An 18330-nucleotide genomic window follows, 5' to 3' on the forward strand; every position below is an offset into this window, starting at 1 on the left:
AAGATACTGAAAGGGATCACAATTCCAAATTCATTCATAGTGTAACAAAATACTCACAAACTCTCTCAAAACTATTTCTTGTTTTCTCTTTGAAGTTCAAGTCCTTTACAAACATCTTCACAGGAAGATTATTAATTTGTATTACTCCTAAGTATTTTGGTAAGTCTCTTATAGAATTCTAGTGTTTTCACAACCATCTTATGATTATTGTCATTTTAATCACATATTATTATGTGTTTAAAACCATTAGGATTACGATATCCTTCCTGTATTGTAGCTCGAAGTCACCATTTATATTTCGTTATCAAACCACAACTACACATAAGGTAAGTTCATACCCCTGTGCTTTTCAACATGTAAATTACGTTAAAATGCAACGGTTTTTATTTCGGCAAAATATACACTTTAAACTATAATAGGTATAGTTTGTGAAACATTTACATTATCTTACCATTTTCGACACAAAGAAAGATTATATAAAAATAAGTTTATATTTATATTTTATAAACATAATGGAAGGATAATACTCACTTTTACAACAAAAAGGATTTTACAATTCGTTACAAAAACTCGTAACTCATTGGAAATTTGTGAGACCTTGTTTTCGTCGTGCCAACCAAGGTACCCATGGAAGTCCTGTTTTATAACCCAAGTCTCCTAACGGAAAGCGTGATACTTGTGTATAGATCTATACGGGACTGATGATCCTGCACCCTGGCTAATAGCTACAACCCAGCCGACAGGTTATGGGTGACAAATGTCATATCTTTCAACGCTTGAAGAACGTCAAGGCAAACAATTCATTAATAGCACGGTTATGAAAAACTCACATGATAAACGACTATACGTGGATTTTTACGTAAAAACACATCCCTTCAAATGGTTTTATATACAAATAAAACTAGTTATAATTATTTAAGTATTGATAATACTTGTACTTTTCGGTCTTGGATCATATTAGACTACAACACAAATTATAGAAAATATAGGATTTTCCGGGATAAACACAATTACTTTACAAGCACACAACTCACAGTTTAATTTTATGGATTTTCCGGGATAAACACAAATACTTTACACGCGAAACAACTCACAATTCAGTTTTATGGAAAAGTATAGGATTTTATGGATAAAATCACTTACATTTTTAAGGAACAAAGAACATACTTTTACATACCAAATGCTAATGAACTCACCAACTTAAATGTTGAAACTTTTTCAAAACCCCTTGTATTCTCAGAAAAATAGTAGACATGTACATGCACAGGGTCCGAGAAGATGGAGCATAGTAGCTTCAAGTCTTTGTTTTTCTATTTACTTTTGGAGTCAATCAAGATGTGATTCGAATATAATGTAAACAATATTTTATTAATACAATGGTTGTTCTTACTTTGATTACTATTATATAATTGTAGAGATACTGTACATAACGTCCTCCGCCCCCGAACGTTTTCGCCATTCCGGTTTGGGGGTGTGAAAATCTTGGACATGTCCTGTATGAACCTCTAGTAATAACCTGCTAATCCAAGGAAACCTCGAATCTAAGATGGAGAGTTCGAAACCTCCCATCTCATCACGACCTCTACTTTGTCCGGGTCAACCAAAATACCGTTCTGGTTGACAAGGCGCCCAAGAAACTGCACCTCGCGCAACCAGAACTCACACCTGGAGAACTTGGCGTATACGCTCTCCCTCCCCAGGGTATCCAACACCTCCCGAAAGTGATCCTCCTGCTACTCCTACATCTTGGAGTAAACCAAAAGTACATCTATAAAAACTATCACAGACCAATCCAGAATCGGTTTCATACACGGTTCATGAGGTCCATGAACGTGGCAGGAGCATTCATGAGCCCGAAAGGCATCACTACGAACTCGTAATGATCGTAGCGAGTCCGTAAAGCAGTCTTCTGTACATCCTCGTCTCTGACTCGCATCTTGTGGTAGCCTGAACGTAGATGTATCTTGGAAAACCAAGATGCCCCCTGCAGCAGGTCGAAGAGATCATCAATCCTCAGGAGTGGGTAACGGTTCTTCACCATTACGTTGTTCAGCTACTGGTAGTCTATACACATCCGATGCGACCCATCCTTTTTCTTCACAAATAGGATCGGGGCTCCCCATGGTGAACTGCTCGGTCTAATGAAACCTTTTTCTAACAGCTCCTGCAACTGTGTAGATAAATCCTACATCTCAGGAGGAGCCAACCAATATGGTGACTTGGCTATCAGAGCTGCACGTGAGACTAGGTCGATTCGGAACTCCACCTGTCTCTCCTGAGGTATCCCAGGCAATTCCTCTAGAAATACATGCGAGTACTCTCACACCACTGGTACATCACTCACAACCACCTTACCCGCCTCCCGGGTATCCATAACATAGGTGACATATCATGCGCAACCCTGCTGAAGATAACGCCTAGCCCTCGCTGCCGAACACATAGCTAATCCACGCTATGGCCTCTCACCCTGAATCACCAGCTCTTCCCCACTTGGGGTCCTGACATGTACCAACTGTTGCGCACAGTCGATCATCGCCCCATTAAGGCTCAACCAATCCATGCTGTGACAACCCGAAATTTTCAATTGTATAATTCCTTCCGTCAAACACTTCAAATAATAGTTAAAAACATTTTCGTACATTTTTGGCCACATTTAAGCCCGCTTGGTAATTTATTTTATTTTTCGTCAAACGATTTAATAAAATAAAGTGTCGTTATTAGTAAGGTGTAACAAACAGAACGACCAAAACATTATCTAGGAGTTTACGGCCAAACAATTGGTGTTTGGGCTATAAACACCCCTTTCCAAGGGACTCATGCATATAGCATAAGTTTACACCTTTTTGCTCACTTTCCATTTTCCACCTCACGAACACAAGACTTTTCTCTCAAGTATCATAAGTCCATTCTTCCAAATCCGCCAAAAACGTAAGTTTTCTTGCCTAGATTCTTTCCTACAACACTTAATCTAGTGTTTATACATCTTTTCATCCATGAATTCTTGATTTTTACATAGATCTTCAAGCATTATTCAAAACACCAAGAACACACACTAGTGTTTTTGGGCCCTAAACACTCCTATAAGCTTCCTAGAAGTAAGTATACTCTTCCTATCTAGTTGTTTACTTAGTGTTCTTAGAAAACCATGGATTAAACACCAAAATCATCCAAGAACAAGTGTTTACGGTTTGGGGAACTCCCAAAACCATAAACACCCCTAAAGGGTGTTTTGATGCCTCAAATTCCCTTTCTAGCATGACTTATGGACTAGGGTCTTGCATGAACGAACTAGGAACCATAAAACATGCAAAGGGTGAAGCATACTTGGTTTTATGGCCATAAACCCCTAGTGTTTATGACCATAAACTACTCAAGGTTGGTCCATAAACCGTAAACACCGAAAAGTATGCCATTTCGAGCCCTAACCACTTCCTAAGCCCTTGAATCAACCCTAGGACACTTCTTTGTGAAACATGAGACTTTAAAACACACAAACACACCATTCCCATGAGTTTAAGGGCGTAAACTAATGGGGGAAATGGTCCTCCAACCGTAAACACCCTTAGGGGTGACCATTTGAAGTATAAACTCCATAGTGAGACCATACACTCTTAGATACAACCATTAGCACTTCTAGCACATGAATCAAGGTGTTTTCATGCATTAGAGGGTCTTTACTTACTTAATTGGTGATTAAATGACTAATTAGACACCATTATGTGTCACTACATGTTTCATAGGATCTGTGTTTGTGTTCAAGTCCTCACTTGACACCTAGCGTCCTACCCGGCATTTCCATCCAATCCACTCGCTACAGGTGAGTTCATACCCCTTAATTAACCTTTTAAATGCTTTTAAATTCTTTTATGGGGGAAATACAAGTTGAATCGTGCTAGTTATCATATCAATCACATGTGATTAATAACCCGCATGCAAAAGGATTTATTACACTTTCATCTGTTTTACCAAATATATTACTTCATATGGTTTTCCAAAACGTTTTTACTTGTTTAGATCTTTTTCTCAAATTGTCTTTCGTGCTGTATGTTTTCTTTCAGAACCGGTTACAGCAGTGTTTCAAACAAAGGTTTTCTTCACTTAAATTGTCTTGTCAAACCGTTATCAAATCATTTTAATAACTGACATCAAGTCATCTTTTCTTAGTTCTTAAACATTTCAAAGGTTTTACATTAACTTCTTTTTTAATTTTATATTGTTATATGCATGACTGTATATGTTTAGTTATATAAGTAATGTTTAAAGGACTTAGGAAGGCTAACCCGTTGAAATTCCTTTTCCTCGTTGGGATGTGGTTTAAGGTTTCGGTTATCCGTACGAAGGTCATTTAACTATTAGTTATATATATCATGTATACATATATAGTCATAAAATTCCCCTTAGTCAGTTTAGTACCTTTAGGTAGCAAAGGTATACTTCCGATTATACTCGTACATTACTAGTAACTATAATAGGTATAATTAGGAGATACTACTTACCATTCCTAGTACAAGGGATCACACTAGAGTCAATTCATTCATCAGTTTGTACGAATACATGTTGTTTGTAGAGATACTATTACATGGATACCTTTACCTAGGTACGATTACCTATATGCTGTATATATAAATACTATTATGATGTATGTAGAGATACTATTACATGGATACTTATACATAGATACGATTACATAGATTCTATATGCTTAGATACTACTATATATTGTATGGGTAGTCACTATTATATACACTACGGGACTTACCATTCCGCCCCAAAGTTGTTAACTACAGTAGGGAAAAGGCACATCGGCAGATGGCTACGGTTGTACTGTTCGGCGAGTTCCACACAGTGAATATCCTAGTACCCAAGGATACCATCACCCTTACTATGTGTCACATTCACTTAGTTACAGGTGTACTGTTCGGCGAGTTTCCACGCCGTGAATATCCTGATGCAAAAGGATACACTATCTGTTACTATATTATTTTTCTTTATTACCTTTACTGTGTGTCACTTTCACATAATCAATGAGGTAGATTAGATTTGAATAATAATAGTTGTACTATGTAAACTTTCACTTAAGTAGAGGTTCATGTTTTCAAAACACTCGAGTTTTGGTAGAAGACTACTTTTTACACTAGTATGACATATGGGATTTTCTAGGGTTTTTCACACTTATACAAAACGGCTTTCTCAAACTTTACGAATCTTTCATAACAACTTTTCACAAGAAATGACACTAAAATACTTATGAATTCACCAGCTTTATTGCTGATACTCGCTTTCAAAATAACTTGTATTCTCAGGTCACAAATAGACAGGTACCGATGCAAGGTTTAGAGAAGACGAAGCAGTCAAGACTCGTCTTCTATTTTAAGTATTCATTATGTTGTTTATGCTATGAAAGAACACACTTGTAATAAAAATTATACTATTAATGCAATGGATGATGTTGTTGCTTGTTTACTACTTTACATTGTTGTGATACTTCACATGACGTCCTCCACCTCAGAACATATACCGCCGTTCTCGGTTTTGGGGTGTGACAGATTGGTATCAGAGAATTGTTTATAGTGAATTAAGTATATCAACCCATAAAAGATATACTAACTACAATTACAATGGGATTAAAATACTTTGACCAAGAGTTAATACTTTTAAATAATAAAATATTTAATAAAGTATATGTTCCTGCATTCATACTAAAATCACTGTCACAACGACAAGAACAAAAGTATTACGATTGTTGAATATCACAAGTAAGCTTGGGGATGTATGGTCATTCCTGGGAGTGGCATAGCCTGATCAACTATGCTGGTCCAGCGAGTGATTAGCATATGCCCATGAATGGTTGTGATGTGGCAACAAGTTTAAAAACTTACTAACACTACCACAATGAAATACCATAAGGGTATTTGGTGCTACTGTAATTACTTATCTGAGAACTAAATCGATCTTTATCAATAAGTCAATAGTTGCTTAGTGGATACATTAAAATTATCTTTATCTAAGACGTCATAGACTCAAAATCTGTGGATCTTTGCTTTACTTCCTGTTCCTCGTTGGGTTGTGGACTTAGAGTTAGGGTCGCTTATTCAAAGGCCTATCCTGTCCCAAATACATATGACTAGTATGCACTAAACAAGTAGTGAAGTTTCTGATAAAGATCATCTTATATTCATTTAATTAGTAAGTCTATTAGTTATTCTCTTATATCCACCCGTCTCACATAGATATTCATAATTGGATCCCATCCCCACGACGACCCGTACTACCCTAACCACGGCAATGTTGGATGGCTCGGAGAGGAGCCAGAGAATGATCACCCAATCCCTATGGATGGTCACCAAGCTGAAGGCTTTGTTGATGGCTCTGACTCCGAACCTGAAGTGCAGAACCTACCCCCAATGGCCCTTGTTCCAAATCCTAACCCTCGCCCGGCTTTTCAAGGCCTGACGCCTCTGTAGGTGGAAAGCTTGGATACATGGAGCCAAGTGCCGGATCAGCCCATGCCATTTAATGGAGACCGAAGCTTTTATGACCTAAGCAAAGGGGGCTCAGCAGACAGAGTCTTGCCAATCCTGGTCCGCAGAGTGGCTTGAAATGAGATTTAAGGCAGGACAACCCTCCATCAAGACACAGAAGTTGTCGCCAATGCGAGAGTCCATACGATCTCCACGCCATTCGCCTAGAAGATGCTCGTGAGAAATCTAAGAGAGACCATGAAACCCTGCTGCAAGCGCTGGCTGAATCACGGGCCGAAGTCATAGAACTCCAAGTACGCTAGAGAGTGTACGAAAGACACCTGCTTAATATGGAACGTCAACCAGCTAGACTAAGGATTCACATTAGAGGTGACCATCACCAGTAGGAGATGCCTTACTTTCCTTCCTTGTCTCAAAGAATCGTTTTTCCTGCCTATGTCCTGTGTGGCATTTTCTATGTAACTATGTTGTACTGTAGGTACTTTTAGTTAGGCTTTATACGGCCAAAACCCTTCTACTCCGAATATGATGTAAGACCTTCTACAAGGTCAATTTTCCCAATCATATTACACTATAAATATCAGTGATGTTGATAGTCGGCTAATTTATGTGTCGCACTTTGTTCAAATACTTTCATCATACTATCGTAGGAATCTATCTGAAAACCACTCTAGTCAAGTTATTGGACTAGAGTAATTTAGCTCTGGGATCATTTCTAATTCCCTTTCAAAGGTTGGATCATGTTATTCACCAACCGATGGTACCCCGTTTCGAACAAAAAATGTAATGAGACCATTCTACGAACTTACTTCTACTCCGTACTAGGACTGCATCATAGGGATGTAGGTCAAACCTTCGAGAACATACTTCTACTCTATAGGTGAACGACCGAAATACATCTAGGTCCAATGATAGCCTTTACTAGAAATCCTAGTTCAAATAAGAAGGATTAGTAAGAAGGTTATTAGTATGATTTCCTCTCTCATACATTCCCAAGTTATATATAACGAATACCTGGTGGACAGTAGAATGTGAGATTTCTGACTTAGTTTCATTTCCTCTTTGGGATGTGAAACTAAAGTAGAATCACACATTTTACTATCCGCCCAGTCTTGATTATATCATAACGTGTATAAGCTGAATTTTCATGTATAATAACTCATCTCTTAGTCAGAATCAAAATAATTTAGGGTCAGCCTTAGTCACTCACGAACTCCTTGTCTTTAGTGTTGCAGAATCATGTCGTCATCAGGAAATAGTCAGCCGAACAATGAAGCCCCTATCCTTCATATCTACGCCGCCATATTCCAAGCCGCGGCAACAACTGCAGTGGCAGCTGCCCTTGCAAACCTCAACACTAGCAATGCAATCACGACTGGCAAAGGGATTGAAAATTTCGATCGTTGTATCGATCCAGGAAGCCAACGAATGGCAACAGTCACGAACGTGCAAATTTGTAAAGCCGAGAGGAGGAAACGAAATCGCCGAGCTCGAAAGGAGCGCCAACGACTCCAAAGACTTGCCGTGCAACAGCAGCAAGTGGCAACTCATGCCCCTTCAGCACCGGCACGACCCATTTCTCAAGTCCCTGGCATCAAGACCAACCCTGCACACAAAGGTGGTAGTAAAACCGGACCCTATAAAAGGAAATTTTCAAAGTGGATGAATGAGGAGGGCACCCGTGTCCACGTAACTCTTACTAAACATCTCACTCCCACCACCAATACTAGTACAAACCAGACATGTCACCAATGCGGCGAGATGGGACACCTCAAAAAGGACTGTCTAATAATAAAGAACTCCGGCGCAGACGGGAAGATACTAAGGATCACTGCCGCGGGAGAAACTACGATGGACCCTCGTTAAAGTATCTAAGGCATTCGTTGTAATAGACTCGTAAACTGTTTAAAACTAGTGCAACTAGAGTCTCATCTTTTTCAAGGTCCCATCAGTAAAGGGACCCTCATGCTGCGTATACTTGCCTTTTGTAGTATACCTAGTTCACAGCATTAATCTTGTAGTAAAAGTAGTATTGTAGCTCTGTTAAAAGTTGCACTGTTGTGTTTTGTATGTAACGCCTTTATGATCAAATCTAGTGCCTTTATTTCCAAGTGATTCTGATCTCATCATACGACTAGAGTCCATTCGATCCTCACAATACCAGTTTCGTGCGTAGATCTTTTCCCCCGAAATCATCTTTCTAGCGAAGCAATCACTTCAGAACTCCGTAGTACTCATGCGTAGCATACCTCATGTTTCTTATCCTTCTGAAGAAACCTCAACAAACCTCCCGGAAGTACCACTCGTACAGTACGTCAAAGTTCAATCCAAAGGCCCATATGGTTGATCTTTCGCTGGAGAATGTATACACAATGTGGTATATAATCAAGGTTCTACTGGTTTAAAATTTATGATTCCCCATTAACTTCTTTTCCTCATTGAGATGTGAGCTTAAAGAAGAATCATTTATTCAACTACCTTTCTAATCTTAATTATATACGACACATATACACGAGACTGGGATTGATGAATCAAATATGATTTTTAATATGAACTTTAGGAAGGAGACTGGCCAAGACTACGAGTAATAGCATCGTCATGCGAACGAACTTAGAACCCAGTACGACTCCCGTAACTAGATCGCTCTACAGTCTAAACCCCCGAGCTACAAGAACTGTCAAGTTGAACCTAACGAACTACTCAGCGATAGAATTGAAGGACCAAGCTCCTCACCATGGAGAGCTCCAGTCTTTTTCTTCAAGGAGAAAGACAAACTATTCGTAGGTCCATCAACTTCAGAGGCCCCGACAATATCTCTAGTAGAAATCATTACTGTATGCCTCACATAGATGAATAGGCCGACCAACCGCAAGGAACGATATACCCTCTAGAAATGGACCTGAGATCTGAATATCACCAGTTACGAGTATTAGAGAAGGATGTCCCGATGACAGTCTTCCAAACTCGATGTGGATGCCGCGAGACCGTAGTGATACCCCTCGGATAGGACCAATACGCCCGCTGTATTCATGAACTTAATGGATAGGGTACATCATTCTTACTTGGATCAGTTCGTTATTGTCCCTGCAAATGACTTACCTATCTACCCTCATAGTAAGAAGGAAACCATAAAGAGCAGCTGCAGTAAACCATGGAAACAATACGATAAGAGAAGCCTTACCCGAAGTTCTCTGGATACGAGTTGAAATTGAAGAGATTGTAGACTAGACACCAGTCAAGGTGTTAGTCGATGGGTTATACAAGAACGCGCGCTTCCCATGAACTGGAAAGAGCCGACACCTTAGAGAATGAGGCATGTCTTAGAGATTCGTTGGACTACTAGGTGTCCAAGAATACTATATCAACAGAAATAGTAGAGCCACCTCCCGAGATAGTCCAACACTTCAGAAAATCTCTAAGGGCTAAGTTAGCCTTGAACAGAGACTGCTATATATGAAACAGCAAAGCAAGTAAGAGCATGATTCTTTCCAGTTAGGAATCATATTGTGGAATCGTCAATTAGACGATGATGAAAAATTTAAAACTTTCTAAGCAATCGTCTGGTAAAACCCTACATCACCGACTTTGAGAGTTTCTGTTAGGAATACCTCAAAGGTTAGAAGTGCAGGTCCATTTTTGCACTAGATCGAGATAGATGCCACGTAACCAATAAATGCCAGGGTATAGCCAATACATCTAATGATCCAGAAAACCTCCGAGAGCCAATCAGTAGGAAATACGAATCCGAGGATAACCAGGGCCTTCTAAGAACCAACCCGGAGAGCTACACCCCCGGTATGAGAAAACTTTTGGAACTTCAAAATGGCGATCACGCCAGTGATGATCCCACCATAGAAGTACGTTATGTTCAAAGTACTGAAAAGCTCTACCTTTCCAAAGAGCTTAGGACCATCCGAGATTCCTTGCAAGAATCGATCCAGTTTCCGTCAAACCTCGACTACTTTTGGAATTCCATAAATTCCACCCAAATAGATCCACGTCTTAGACTTGAAAAAGTGCTTACCCGACGTAACTCTCGAAATCCCACTTATCAAGATCGAAAACAATGGGAACCTGACTTTGCGTAGAAGAACCAGTAGGAAATCGCAAACCGAGAGATCAAGCGAGCGTAACGAATCCGCAACCCGTTAAGTGAAGGTTCGCTGGAACGCCAAGTGAAGACCAGAGTTCACTTGGGAGCGCGAGGACCAACCAAATAGGAAGTACCCTCATCTCTTTAATCGATTGTTCATGCCTACTCCTTTGCCTAAATTCTAATTTCGGGACAAAATTCCCTCTAACGGGGGAATGATGTGACAACCCGAAATTTTTAATTGTATAATTCCTTCCATCAAACACTTCAAATAATAGTCAAAAACATTTTCGTACATTTTTGGCCGGATTTAAGCCCGCTTGGTAATTTATTTTATTTTTCGTCAAACGATTTAATAAAATAAAGTGTCGTTATTAGTAAGGCGTAACAACCCGAGCGACCAAAACATTATCTAGCATGACTTATGGACTAGGATCTTGCATGAACGAACTAGGAACCACAAAACACGAAAAGGGTGAAGCATACTTGGGTTTATGGCCATAAACCCTAGTGTTTACGACCGTAAACTACTCAAGGTTGGTCCATAAACCGTAAACACCAAAAAGTATGCCATTTCGAGCCCTAACCACTTCCTAAGCCCTTGAATCAACCCTAGGACACTTCTTTGTGAAACATGAGACTTTAAAACACACAAACACACCATGCCCATGAGTTTACGGCCGTAAACTCATGGGGGAAATGGTCCTCCAACCGTAAACACCCTTAGGGGTCACCATTTTAAGTATAAACTCCATAGTGAAACCATACCCTCCTTAGATACAACCGCTAGCACTTCTAGCACTTGAATCAAGGTGTTTTCATGCATTAGAGGGTCTTTACTTACTTAATTGGCGATTAAATGACTAATTAGACACCATTATGTGTCACTACATGTTTCATAGGATTCGTGTGTGTGTTCAACTCCCCACTTGACACCTAGCGTCCTACCCGACATTTCCATCCAATCCACTCGCTACAGGTGAGCTCATACCCTTTAATTAACGTTTTAAATGTTTTAAAATGCTTTTATGGGCGGGGGCGGGGGGGGGGGGGGGGGAGGGGGAATACAAGTTGAATGTGATTAATAACCCGCATGCAAAAGGAATTATTACACTTTCATCTGTTTTACCAAATATATTACTTCATATGGTTTTCCAAAACATTTTTACTTGTTTAGATCTTTTTTCTCAAACTATCTTTCGTGTTGTATGTTTTCCTTCAGAACCGGTTACAACAGTGTTTCAAACAGAGGTTTTCTTCACTTAAACTGTCTTGTCAAACCAATTTCAAATCATTTTATAAATTGACATCAAGTCATATTTTCTTAGTTCTTAAACTTTTCAAAGGTTTTACAAAAACTTCTTTTTTTACTTTTATATTGTTATATGCATGACTGTATATGTTTAGTTATATAAGTAATGTTTAAAGGACCTAGAAAGGCTAACCCACTAAAATTCCTTTTCCTCGTTGGGATGTGGTTTAAGGTTTCGGTTATCCGTCTGAAGGTCGTTTAACTATTAGTTATATATCATGTATACATATATAGTCATAAAAGTCCCCTCGGTCAGTTCAGTACCTTTGGGTAGCAAAGGTATACTTCCGATTATACTCGTACATTACTAGTAACTATAATAGGTATAGTTAGGAGATACTACTTGCCATTCCTAGTACAAGGGATCACACTAGATTCAGTTCATTCATCAGTCTATACGAATACATGTTGTTTGTAGAGATACTATTACATAGATACCTTTACCTAGATACGATTACCTATATGTTGTATATAGAAATACTATTATGTTGTATGTAGAGATACTATTACATGGATACTTGTACATAGATACGATTACATAGATTCTATATGCTTGGATACTACTATATATTGTATGGGTAGTCACTATTATATACACTACGGGACTTACCATTCCGCCCCGAAGTTGTTAACTACAGTAGGGAAAAGGCACATCGGCAGATGGCTATGGTTGTACTGTTCGGCGAGTTCCATGTCGTGAATATTATAGTACCCAAGGATACCATTACCCTTACTGTGTGTCACAATCACATAGTTACAGGTGTACTATTCGGCGAGTTTCCACGCCATGAATATCCTGATGCAAAAGGATACACTATCTGTTATTATATTATTTTTCTTTATTACCTTTACTGTGTGTCACTTTCACATAATCAATGAGGTGGATTAGATTTGAATAATAATAGTTGTACAATGTAAACTTTCATGTAAGTAGAGGTTCATGTTTTCAAAACACTCGAGTCTTGGTAGAAGACTACTTTTTACACTAGTAGGACATATGGGATTTTCTAGGGTTTTCCACACTTATACAAAATGGCTTTCTCAAACTTTACGAATCTTTCATAACAACTTTTCACAAGAAATGACACTAAAATACTTATGAATTCACCAGCTTTATTATTGATACTCGCTTTCAAAATAACTTGTATTCTCAAGTCACAAATAGACATGTACTGATGCAAGGTTTAGAGAAGACGAAGCAGTCAAGTCTCGTCTTTTATTTTAAGTATTCATTATGTTGTTTATGCTATGAAAGAACACACTTGTAATAAAAATTATACTATTAATGCAATGGATGATGTTGTTGCTTGTTTACTACTTTACATTGTTGTGATACTTGACATGACGTCCTCCACCTCAGAACGTATTCCGTCGTTCTCGGTTTTGGGGTGTGACACATGCTGATGATAACCTTGTTCCTACACAATGGAATGGGAACCAAATCCATGAGGTAACACTCCTTATACAACCTCAAAATGCAATCTCTGAAAACCTCTGATGTCCGGACAGATCGGTCATCAGCAATCTCATCCTCTAAAGTGCAATCCAACTTGCCTGAAGTCTTAGAAAACCTCTTACTAAGAGTAAGAGAAACAAATGGTTGGGTATCCCCCGAGTCAAATAACACCTGTACTTGGATGTCATTCACAAGTAATGATCCTAAACAAAACACATAAAACATAAACATAACTAACATAACCAAAATGTAATGTTTCAAATAAAATCAAAACATTTATTTTTTATTTTTTATTAAACGTCGTATAGAAAACCAAAACCACGTCAATCCATGTTATTGACCAAACCAACCAAACATACGAAGGTAGAATCCTGACAGTGATTTTATCAATAAATACCTCATTAAAACCAGTTCTGGGTTTTTTCTTAATATCATCGGTGTTAGTTTCATCATCATCTCATCGATGACTTTTATCATCCAAATCTGACATTGTTGTTGCTCCTCGTTCTTCCTAGCATATAATCTTCCGATCGAGCAAAAGGAGTGACATAGTATATTGAACCATTTCTTTTTTATCTAGGTTATCTATCGAAGATTCAGAAGGACCTTATTCGGGTGTTAGAGTTTGTTTTTTCCCATTTTGTTCTATTGATGCATCACGACATACGAGGCTATCATGTTATTACCATACTTGTATAATATGCATAAATAATTGTACCTCTTAACTTTAAGATATAGTGTTTTATTTGTTGTACCTTGTGCTTCATGTATTGTATTTAAGACATTTAGTATGTTTGCTTTATAATATAGTAAGATAATATATATATATATATATATATATATATATATATATATATATATATATATATATTGTTGGATTAATGTCTAAGTCCATAACTATAATTGGTAAGACTTGACCCGACCCGACCCGACATGGTCCATTTGGGTTGCATGACATCATGCATTTGGATAGACTAAAATGAGAGAAATAACACTTAAGGTTTATTAATATATTATAAGTTATAATATATTAATAAGATTATTTAATTAGTATTGATCAAGAATTAATCTAGAATTAATTAAGTGATCAAAAGAAGACTAATTAAATATATGGGTTGATTTTCTAAATCATCCATACTTGTATAGTGGGCTAAGACTCCATGGATTATCAAGTTGGGCTAAAACCCATAGGATGCTCCATGGTGTATTTGAACCTATGGATCCAAGGAAATGGAAAACCATGACAATTAGGGTTTACCCTAATTGTGTCACACTATATAAACATATCATTCTTGTCAAAATCAGCCACTAAGTCTATGTGTAGAGGGCAAGCCGATTTTTGAACTGTTTTATTTTCTCTCTAAGTTATTCCAAATGCATTTGATGTTGTGTGAACCATTTTAGGTGTCACACTTGGGGCACTAGGCTCTCAAGCTAAATGGAATCAAGCACCAACAAAGAGGTATGTCATTCTACTAGATTTTATATTATTTGTACTTCATAATATGCTAGTTAGGATAAGTACCTTGGAATATTCATATTTGCATGTATAATAGAGAAAACATAGATCCAAGGTATTTAGGGTTGCATGTACACTTAGGAGTGTTAGAATGCTCAAAACCCAACAGTGTTATCAGAGCCTAGGCTTGTTTTCTTGTTATACTTGCTTATACTGCTTGAAAATCAAAGTTTTGTGCTGCCTGGACAGGGGACTCGACGAGTCCATGAAGGGACTTGATGAGTCCAAGGTAAAATGCATCCAACTCGCCGAGTAGGTTCATGCACTCGACGAGTTGGACCCCTAAACAGCATATCTTCGAGTTTTGGTGTTGGAATTGGTCTAGAATACTTACCTTTGACTGTTTTGGACTTATAAAACCTATTTTTTTTAATGTGGTAATGATTATGCAAAACCAATTTCAATGCTATAATCAAAGTTTCAAGTTTTATATGTGTTTATGTAATTCTTGAAAAATTGTTGGTTATGAATGTTCATGCTTATGAGTTTTCTTAGATCATAGAAATTATGTGCAAATTGTTTGTTACTATAATTCATGATCTTGATGAAATTGTATGGACTCCATAACTTGTCCTCAAGTTATGGATTACCAAAAGTTTTTTTTGTGTTGCATTATTTTATGAGTAATTTAGATTGATGAAAAATATTACTTGTTAGTTGTTTTCAATCCATATTAATCTAAAAGAAGTTCATAAAAGGTGTTTTGTAACTTGTCATCAAAGTTACATAAAAGGTCACATTTATGAATCTTAAAGCTCATAAAAGTTCCATATGTTACACAAAAAATGAAGAGTCTTGTCATTAAATTGTTTTGATGACTCCATAACTTGTCCTCAAGTTATGGATGTTTAAGAGTCACTTCTTTAAAAGTGTTATTAAAGAATAAGAGGTTACATAAAAATGAAGAGTTTTCATTTTAATGAACCATTAAACTCATAAGTTATGAAATGAAAGGTTTTGAATAGTTTCAAAACTTGCCCTCAAGTTTTGGAATTTGTAAAGTCTCACACACATTAATGCTTTAATTCCAAAATCTACAATCTTAAGAGTTAAAATTCAAACTTTATGGACTTCATTAAATTAATTAAAGTGTTTAATTAAAAGAGTTAATAATTCCATAAAGACATGGTTTAAGTTTAATTAAATTAAGAGTATAGTTTAATTAATAGATTAAACCACCAAGTATTTTAAATGTTTACAATACAACCTTATATTATTATTATAATTTTAATTATATAGATATGTATAAGATAAAGTCAATCTTACCATTAGTAGGCCTCATTCACGAAGTTGGTCTATAAGGGGGGGGGGGTATAAGGTTACTGTCTATAAATTGGTAGTTTAATGGGTGTCCACTCTCACCCACCGCTTCCTTGACTGGTGGAGGGTCATTAGCCGAACGGGTAGGAAAGAACTATAATTCTCCCTTCATTAAAAGTATAATGATAAATACTAAGTAACTAAACACTTATAAATTCCCAATCTTAGTTACTTAGGAAAATGTGAAATAGGTGTGATGAGTTATAAAATAACTCTTTGATCGATTAGATCTTTGTAACAGGTAAGTAATGAACGTAAAGATAGTAAAAACGAAACACAAGTATGAATCAGAATGTGTCGAATGATTAGGTTACTCGATCCTCAGCAGAGCTCGACTAAGAACTTCCACTGTAGAGGATTCTAGGGTTACAAAATAAGAACGATGAATATGCTGAACAATACTTCTCTTAATCATTTCTAATCCTCTTGTTCTAGGATGCATGCAAGCATCTATTTATACTAAACCCTACAAAACTCACGGATGGACAGGCCCATACCAGAGATAAACATGGACTGGCTAACGAGCCCAATAGACGCAACACAATACTGAACCTAACAATCTCCCCCTTTGTGTCAATTTGGAGCGAGACTATCGTTTCTTCTTGCTTGGACCAGCAGTGGGAGCCTTCTTTATTGTATCAAACAGACGTGTGATAAGTGCAAGGATTGTCTGTCTGAAGCGAATGTACCATTGAATCATATCATCAAAGTACTTGATATCATCCGTTGTGTTCTGCTTGCATCGATGGATGATCCCTAAGACGTGTTCCAAACAGGGAGTGGTGTAGAGATGTTTGTCTGCCAAGGCGAAAAGACATTTATGTCCTTCGTTCCTGGTAAACATGACGGAGTTTCTCTTTGGGTCAATCTTCCCCATCTGCATCATGTTGAGATCACTAGCAGAGCCAACAGGAGATATGGTAGGCTTTTTCTTGAATACGCTCGCTATCTCCTGATCCATCAGAGCAACTTCCATGACATAGCATACAAGCATCCTCTTAAAGTGGTCGATGATCGGACCATATTCAGCTTCGTTTGTAAGAAGGATGTTGTGCAAAATAATCCAGTCATGGGGATTAAGGTTGGGAAGATCTGCAAGTGAGATGGCATGTTTGGTCTTGGCAGATCCCCGTAGTACCTTGAACCGAACGTTGGTGAAGTTGCCTTCCCTGAACGGCTTTAGGACCCGAACATTGACGATTTTCTGAGCGCTCCAAGTTTGGTATTGTGGTTGAGCTGCCCTCAGATAAAATTCGACTAAGTCCCGATCAACCTGTGGATGAGGATGGGGGAACTCAGCAATGTTGTCAAAGGCATGAAAAACAAACGCCTTCTGGGTCAGTGGCATATCGAACTGAGAGTCGATAGTGTTAGAACGATCTAAAGAGATCACAGGTTCTAGCCACAACATACTTGGTGTTTCGATGGCTTCTTTAATCAGCTTCTCAAGAGTCCAAGGAGGAAAAAGAGTTTTCCTGCTCTCAAGAAGGTCGTGGGCTTCTTTCTATCTTCTTTCGGCTTCTTCAGCCTCTCTAGCCACACGAGCACTGATGTCAGCCTCTTTATCTCGACCCTGTCGCTTCAAAAGGTTGGCAATTGTCTCCTTATCATCTTCATCACTCTCCTCAGCAATTTTCTTGCCTTTGTCTTTTACACCGGAACCTGAGGCTTGGCCTACTGGAGGAGGTTCGGTTGTGTGAGTTGCTGAAGTAGGAGGTGGTTGAGACACTTGTTCTTTTTCTCCCCCCTTGTTTCGGAATGGACACGAAATCAAGGAGCCCTTCAATTTTGCTCAGGAGAGAGAGGGCGGGAGCAAGCTTCTCTGCAAGTTCACGCCTCACAGAATAATTGAGGATCAGGTCATGTGCTTCAAGGATGTTTGAGATAGCTGAGTGGACATTCGAAACACAATTTCCTGTTGAGAGTTGGAGAGTTGAGTACTCTTGACCTTCAGAGCGGTAGTCTTCCTTGCGAGAGCATCCATGAGAGAGTTCTCAGCAGCTAAGTCTTCTTGAAGCTTGGAGAGACGCTCCTCAATGGTTGTTCTGAAAGCTGAGTTGTCGTCGGAAATTGTTTGACGAAGTGAAGCGAACGACTTCAGCTCTGATGCGACTGAGTTAGCTAGCTGGTTGACAATGGGTTCCAGCT

Source organism: Lactuca serriola, chromosome 7 (genome assembly GCF_051521515.1).
Source record: "Lactuca serriola cultivar US96UC23 chromosome 7, Lser_US96UC23_V15, whole genome shotgun sequence".
NCBI classification, from domain to species: Eukaryota; Viridiplantae; Streptophyta; class Magnoliopsida; order Asterales; family Asteraceae; genus Lactuca; species Lactuca serriola.